Here is a 7283-nt window from a genome sequence, read left to right on the forward strand (position 1 = left end):
GATTCATTATTACATAACTGGATTCTAGTAGCACAGATCATTTTAGAAAAAGATGCTATTTACTCATGATTGATTTGAGCCCGAAACGTTCCGTGTTTGGTATTTTGTTCTTTATCGAAGTTGTTGCATTCACTTTTGTTCATTGCATTATCCGTCATTACATTAAATCTACATTGCAGTTTCAATAAAGAAAGCATTGTTCTTCTTTTTTGTGTGTGTGTGTGTTTTTTTTCTTGTATCAGATAATATATAACCAGATGATAGTGCTCTAAAATATCATTTATCGCGGCAATAGCGAAAAGTAAACACATCTCTCTTTTGGAAGAGTAAATCAGATTGTCCGTGGTTTGTGACTTGTTCGTGGAATTTAATGGAATTGTCTTTATGGATCAGTTGTTGAGCTACTCTCAATTTAGTCCAACGCTGAATCCCAGTAGGTACTAGCTAGTTCCTGTCGACAGACAGTGATTTATATTTTAACAAGTGATGATACAGACAGGTCAGCCGACGTGCTATTCGTTTCAATAAATGGGAAAAAAACTGATTTTGCACGGCACCATTAAGCTGTAAGTCTTGATGACATGTGTTTGGCTAAAAACTCACAGCCTTCGCAGCCGTATATAACGTACCAACACATAAAGCTATATGTATGTAACCTTAAACGTACGTTTATAGTCTGATGGATATCATTTAGTGAGAAATAATCATAAAAACGACTGTCTACAAACAATAACGAAGAGCTGAGTGACATCAATTTCGTTCCTTCTATAATATAGGAATATATTTAAGGCTTGATGGTCACTATTTCAATTTATATACTAGATAATATCACTGTCTAGCTGGTTGTTAGATATGCCAGGCCAAGAAAGAGTTTATAATGAACATAACAAAGACAGTGATGGCTTTGATTTTTGGCTCGCTTTAATAAATTTACTGAACAAGTATGTATGACAGGTGCCAGACAAAGTAAGACAGAAAAATATAAGGAAAAAAACATCCAAAACTTTCTGATTTTCGGTCAGACGTGCTACCATGGGATGGTTTTTTTCTTCGATTTTTCTTTCTTACTTTGCCTGGCACCTTTCATATGCACTTGTTCAGATCTTTATCTTACACTGGTGCCTTCTCCTTAATTTCTTAAAATGAATAAATTTACTGGTCTTCACATTAACTAATTTGGTCTACGTGTATTGATTTACAGGTCTAATAATCCAAATTATTATGGTCTCATTGCTGTAATGGAAAAGCTCTCAAAACACTCTCTTTGTCCATTACATATTACAAGTCAATATTTTGTATTTGATTATCAGACTTGGAAATATGTGCAGGAGTATTTGGTATCATCGTGTATTTATTTGTAGGTCTAATAATCCATATTTTTATGAGTTCATTACATGTAATGGAAATACTCTAAACCCAATGAAAAGTAGTGTCCATTAAAACAATGTTGAAAAAGCCAATATTTGTCTTCAGTTATCTCACCTGCAAATAAGTGCACTTACCGTACCTTCGATAAAAAAATAATAAGTGTGTATGAAACAGACCTAGACAAAGCAGAAAGAAAGACAGAAGAAAATCAGCCTAGGATTTGCCACCCTCTTCACCCATGCATTGAAATTCATTTTCTCTACTTTTTTTTGGCGATTTGTGTTAATGAAAATATTAAATCTTACAGATTTCTTTTCTCTCAATGAAAAAAAAAATTGAAAACATAGACGTAATCTTGTATCCACTTAATGAAGTCAACACAATATATGAATAATTATTGCACCACGGATTGATGAAAAAAAGCTATATAAAAATGTCGGTTTCGTGAATTCATCGCACTTAAATATTTAAAAAGTTACGAAAAAAAAACCCTGTTAATAAACTGTATTCCTCTGTTTAAGAAAACAGATGCGAATTGCACACATATGATTTCCACAGGGAGGCAGATCGGCTGACATTCCTCGGCACCGCATATTCAATTTCCCTTTTCTCCCTATCGTCTTTTTCTTTCACAGACTATATTTTTCCCTGCTTACCAATACAGAACCAAGTGCCAGATCTTAGAGTATGAACTACCCTGCTATATCGCTTAGCTTATTAACGCTTTGTAAAAGTTGTTCGTTTTTCCTCGACAGAGAAAAAGAAAGATTTAAAGACCAGCCATCTGTAATCCCTTAATCATTAGACAGCGCAGTATAAATGAAAAGGGGTGGGGGTGGTCAGGAAAGGATATACAAATTTTAAGATCATATCATGTTCAGTTGATTTATATATAATTAATAAACTGTAAATAAAGCAAGCTGATCAGTCTATACAATTACATTGTTTCAGTTCACTTGTAATAGAAATATATATATATATATATATATATATATATATCCTTTCTTTAAAAAATATAGCATTGTGGAGAACATTGTGCTTATTTGAGTCAATAAAAAAATTGATACGGCGCACAACTCTACTGAAAGATTTGAAAATTAGAAATGTATTTTTTACAGATAGATAAAGAGATAACTTGATTTCCTTTTATAATTTAAAATCAGTTTGAAAGTTCGTTGAGTCAAACAGATAATATCATAAAATATGTACCGACGACACTTGGCTCCCAAAATCAACTAATTTTGACACTGTAAAAAGTTGTCAATTTGCGTCATCTAGTTATGACATCAAGTATTATTATTACTTCCGTTGTGTTGTTGATTTAGCGGTGATCAGTTTTGTTATGATATGTTTGTGTGTGTGTGTGTGTGTGTATGTTTGTGTGTGTGTGTTGTGTGTGGTGTATACACGTGTGTGTGTGTGTGTTGGCATTTTTCAGCAAATCATGGCATTCATAGTGATATCATTCACTTGATCACATGAAGGTATTTCAGTCGCCATTTTAATTCTTTTTTTACTATTAGGGTTAGCTCGAGAGGTTAGTCATAAGTGTTATTAAAGGTGCTAGGGTGTTTGTTTTTCCAGAAGTTAAGTAAAGGGGAGACATTCCGAAAGCTCCTACATCCCCAGTATTCTTTAAATTTGTATTTTCACCTTTGATCTTTTGTCAGCACGGTGGTAGAACAGCACATTCAACGTTCAAAATTCCAATTCCAATAACGGATAACAGCACCTGTAGCATCAGTCGCCAATCAGACACAGCTAAGTTACTGAAGAGTAGTTCTCTCATAATTTGGGATGAAGCACCTATGATGGACAGGCGTGTGTTTGAATGTGTGAGCAGGACATTTTGTGACATAACAGGCAGTTCAAAACCTTTTGGGGGCAAAGTGGTTGTACGTGGATGGGATTTTCGGCAAATTCTACCTGTTGTTAACAAAGGAAGTGAAGCCGATATATTAAGTGTCACACTTAACAAGTCAATTATTTGGAATTTTGTCACAATTTTTCACATGAACAAGAACATGAGGGTTACTGATGACAATAACTGTTTTGCAACTTGGCTTCTCCGCATCGGAAATGGTACAGAGCCGGTTTTCAGCGAAATAGGAAAGTATTCTGTTAAATTACCTACAGCGCTATGCCTTCCTGAAAATGACCCAGAATGCTTGATAAATGCTGTATACAATGATTTGAATCTGAACTTTGCGGATGAACGTTATCTATCAGAGAGAGCAATTTTGACTACAACCCATGAAAATGTTGACAAAATAAATGCAGCCGTTCTGTCCAAGTTAACCTCATCAACTGAACAAATTTACCGCAGTGCTGATTCCACTCAAAGTGACTCTGACATCAACTTATACCCGATTGAATTCTTGAACGAACTTACACCTCCCGGACTTCCTCCACATGCATTACATTTGAAAGCCAACACGTCAGTCATGCTGCTTAGAAATATAAATCCTAAATCAGGCCTCCTAAATGGCACCCGTTTGTTAATAATTAAATTAGGTTCAAAAGTATTAGAAGCCAAGATAATTACCGGTAGTAGAGCTGGCGACATAGTGTTTATCCCTAGAATCAATCTGACGACAACAACTGATTCAGGCTTACCATTTATTATAAATAGAAGACAGTTTCCGGTAAAATTGTCATATGCAATGACAATTAACAAGTCTCAGGGGCAGACATTAAGCAAAGTGGGGATTTTCTTACCACAACCGGTATTCACACACGGACAACTGTATGTTGCTGTGTCACGGGTCAGAGGCTAAAGTGGCTTACACTTCATGTTGGGCCACACGGAAAAATCAACCGAAGATATACCAAATTACACAGACAACGTTGTTTACCAATCTGCCCCCATTAAATGATGGTGAGTACAGTATCGAATGAAAATAGTTCTTTCCCCGCGAAATTGCGGGCTTTTTACTAGTATATATATATATATATATATATATATATATATATATGTGTGTGTGTGTGTGTGTGCGCGCGCGTGTGTGTGTGTGTGTGTGTGTGTGTGTGAAGAGCGCACGTTTTCTGGCAAAAAATAAAAAACCCGGTTTTGTTAGTGTAAAGTGGAGTTGTACCATTGACTGACGTATGGCCTTTGACCTTTTCTCATTGCCTTCTTCTCGGGCTTTGCCTGTGTTCATTAATCTGTTTTTCTTCATCTTTTTAAAGGGAATCACTTTGAATGCTTCGTATAAATAATACGCTTCAACAGTCATGTCGTCACTTCCCTCGTAATAACTTAGTAACTGGCTCTAAATTATCTGAACAATGGCGGACGCCCTTATGAAATATTTCTCCGGCGAGCATAAAAGTGTATCCAGAGAAAAACATTATAAATATGATCAAGTTTTGACTTTTATACATTCTGATCACAAGACATATGAAAAGTTCTAGCCATCATGAAGAATAAAAAGTACCGATTTTCTTTGTTTAGAACCACGATGGCCGCTGTTGCTGGGCGACGTGATATCAGACTATTGAATCCAATTGGAAGCGCATTGAAGCACATTGAATCAGTCAGCTATCGCCATACACTGTTGCTTAATTTATATTTAATTAATTTTTTTCTTTACAAAGCAATAGTCTAGTACTGTTTTGTTTCATCTGCCGTTTCAGTTTAGCTTTGCATTCATTATGTTTTCGCCTTATTTGGTTTTACTGACGAGATAAAATCGTATGAAACCGATTGATTAATAATAAAACTTAGGAGTAAAAAAACTCTTTAATGTGTCTCTAGTTCTGAGAGTGCATTTCAATGTAAGACTGATCTACAGGCGTCCATCACAAATGAGAGATGATAATTGATATCCATGCCATGAAATTGATTTATAAACTGGTATGGTAATGTTTATTGATGCTCTGCGTTTATGTACAAAACTCACAACATCTACCAGCCGGATACAACTTTAGCCATCGTTAACTTATAGCCTGACACCAAAACCCAAAAAGACTGGCCTTTTGACGTCATTATTTGATTTTTGCACCGCCTAGTGAGTTGTCGTTAGTAGTGCTCATGGAAGCAAGTGGTCCAATTGGTTGAACTATCGAATACAACTCACGATTTGCTTTCTTTTGTGGCCAAAACTGGCATTGTGACGTCAATTTGTGGTCAGTGTCAGCGTAGCCATCGTTGATTTATAGCCTGATACTGACCAAAAAATGATATCAAAATGCCAGTCTTTGGCCACAAAAGAAAACAAATCGTGAGTTGTATTCGATAGTTCAACCAATGGGATCACTTGCTTCCATGAGCACTACTAACGACAACTCACTAGGAGGTGCAAAAACCAAATGATGACTTCAAAATGTCTGTCTTTTTGGGTTTCAGTGTCAGGCCGTAGCCATCGTTGAGTTATATAGATAGTTTGCGCTTGGCTAAGAAGCTCACAACATTGCCACCCGGAAGTATAACGAACCAACACACAAAACTATGCGTAACCATGAACGTTTATAGCATGGTTAATACAATAGTGAGAATTACTCACAAACGCGGATAGCAAAATACAATAACAAAGGCTTGAGTGACGTCATCTTTGTTCTATCTATAGCCTGGCACTGAAAACGTAGCCATCGAGAATTACTCATAAACGCGGATGGCAAAAACCAATAACAATGACTCGAATGATGTCAACTTCGAACTATCTACTACCAAGACTATAAACGTTCAAGGTTACACATAGTTTTGTGCGTTGGTCCGTTATAGATAGAATGCGCTTGGCCGAGGAGTTCACAACATTGACATCCGGAAGTATAACGGACCAACACACAAACTCTGTGTAACCATGAACTTTTATAGTCTGGTTAATACAGTTTAGTGAGAACAACTCACAAACGCGGATGGCAAAAACAATAACAAAGGCTTGAGTGACGTCATCTGCATGCTATCTATACTTCAGCGGATGGCAATGTTGTGATCATCTTAGCCAAGTGCATAGTATCTATAATCTGATTGAGATTATTGAGTGAGAAGTTATCATGAAAATGACTGTATAAAAACAATAACAAAGAGATGAGGGAGTGCTGGAATGCTAGCGATTGAATGGGGATTATCTGTATTACCTTTCCATGTGCTCGAGGTCATTGGTCACATTGCAAATGTGCTCAAAGTGACCCACATAATGAAAAGTGTTCACAGCTTTTTAAAGATATATAACACCACGATTGGTCATTTTGTTCAGCTTGACACATGAGTATGTTTATAACTTTTGTAAACAAAGCAGCAGTTTACATTTGTTTAGAATTATCCAAATTGTTGGACAGCAACAAATCATGTGATTGATGACCTGGTTGGACGAAAACATGAAAAGAGATCGCTCCCATTGAATGCTTTAGTTAGGCTGTTTTACAGTCATTGTAATTTGAGTTTTTTGCGATGGCTCCATCATTTAAATCATTTTTGTTCACAAGATGTTAGTAAAGTGTAGGACAGTAACCTTATTATTACTTTGTCTTGGGAGAAGGGGGATTTTTTTATGGCCGAATTTTGTACTCTTCCAATTCACTTTTAAGATCATATTTTAATAACCTTCTAATTGGTATCGGATTGAGGAATGAGGCGATGAATCGTATGTATCTATATATTTCATAAAAGTATGTACATATCATTTAATGCTCTCCAAATCAAGGACAATATCTACTACTACTAGTCATGCAAATAAATGTTACAAATACCAATGAATTAAACGAAAATTATAAAATTTCATTCTCCATGTAGGTTATAAGGTTAGAATGATAAATTCAATTATGATCAGCACAATCCAATTTTAATTATTATTATTTTGAATATTTATATTATCACCACCACCACCACCACCACCATTATCATCATCATCATCATCATCATCATCATCATCATCATCTTCATCATCATCATCATCATCATCATCATCATCATC

Source organism: Berghia stephanieae, chromosome 2, assembly GCF_034508935.2.
Source record: "Berghia stephanieae isolate SIO BIC M18660-M18661 chromosome 2, UCSD_Bste_1.3, whole genome shotgun sequence".
NCBI lineage: Eukaryota > Metazoa > Mollusca > Gastropoda > Nudibranchia > Aeolidiidae > Berghia > Berghia stephanieae.